The following is a 1223-nucleotide window of genomic DNA, read 5'->3' on the forward strand; positions in this document are numbered from 1 at the left end:
GATTCTCTCTATCACCGATGTTTCTATCTCTCTCTCCTTCTCTGAAATCCATAAAATATATTTTAAAAATAATAAACAAACTAACAAAATGAGGTTCAATGATTCCTTAGGCCCAAGAGTTGCAGGGAGGCCCAGTGAGAGTGAGTTGCTACAGTGGCTTTGGGAAAGGCCCCGCCATGCAGATGGGAGCTGCTACCACCTGCACTGTAGGCCGTGGAGGAGGTGGGTCTTCCTGGAGCTAGAGAGCCATGCATGTGACAGAGCAACCCATCAGGAGGGCCTGCGGCTGCAGTTCCCCTGCAAGCACACCAGGGCCATAAAATTCCCACCCTCCGCGGAACACTTGCCGGTTATTGATTTTACTGGTGTCTGTCAGCTTCAGTGAGGACGGAGGTGTCAGGAAAGCTTCAGGAACTGCCATATCAAGACTAATGAGCTTCCATGTGTTTATTTAACAGAATGCAGGTTGGGTGACACCAGGCCCTGGGGACACAGGGAGGGGTCTAAGATGGACTTTGCTTTCCTTCACCAAGTACAAGAGGAAAACCAACGCTGAAGGGGCTGGAGAAGGCGGAGACGGGCCAGGAGCAGGCTGAGGAGTTAGAATCATCCAGCAAACGGGGAGAAGGAAAAAGACTGTGCAACTTTATGGCTCAGTTCATCGGGCAAAACACACCCTTTTACTGGTTTCCAGAGGATTTCATCATGGGAGAAGTATTTCGGTCAGGGGCCTTGGAGCAACAGAACGAGGGTTTTTTTATAGCAGTTTTTGTTGTGTGTTTTTTTCAACTTTTCATGGGGAGGTGATGGGGACATTTCCCAAAGTAGAAAACGTGAACACCAACACCCCTATCTCCACCGCCTAGCGGATACAATTACTGTTCTACTGTATTAATTGCATTTTTCTAAAGAGGAAGTTTCTGGTAGGGCTGTTCCAAGTGCCCCCTCTTCCTGAGGATATCGCACCAGGGTCCCCAAAGACGGAGGGACGGATGCGGGCCGGGCGGGGGTGGCGGGGAAGAGAGGAATGCGATTTCCGGGAACCCGCCTGGACGGGGGTGGAGACGCTGAAAAGGGAAAACAAACAAACAAAAAGCGCCCGAGGAATGCGTCCCGCCGGCTCCGGGCCCGCAGTCCGACCCGGTGGTCTGGGCCGGTTCCCAGGACGGGAGTCCCGAGGCTGCCTCTGGCCGGAGGGCCACGGGGTCATCCTCCGCCCGCTC

This window comes from Myotis brandtii, unplaced genomic scaffold (assembly GCF_000412655.1).
Source record: "Myotis brandtii unplaced genomic scaffold, ASM41265v1 scaffold181, whole genome shotgun sequence".
NCBI lineage: Eukaryota > Metazoa > Chordata > Mammalia > Chiroptera > Vespertilionidae > Myotis > Myotis brandtii.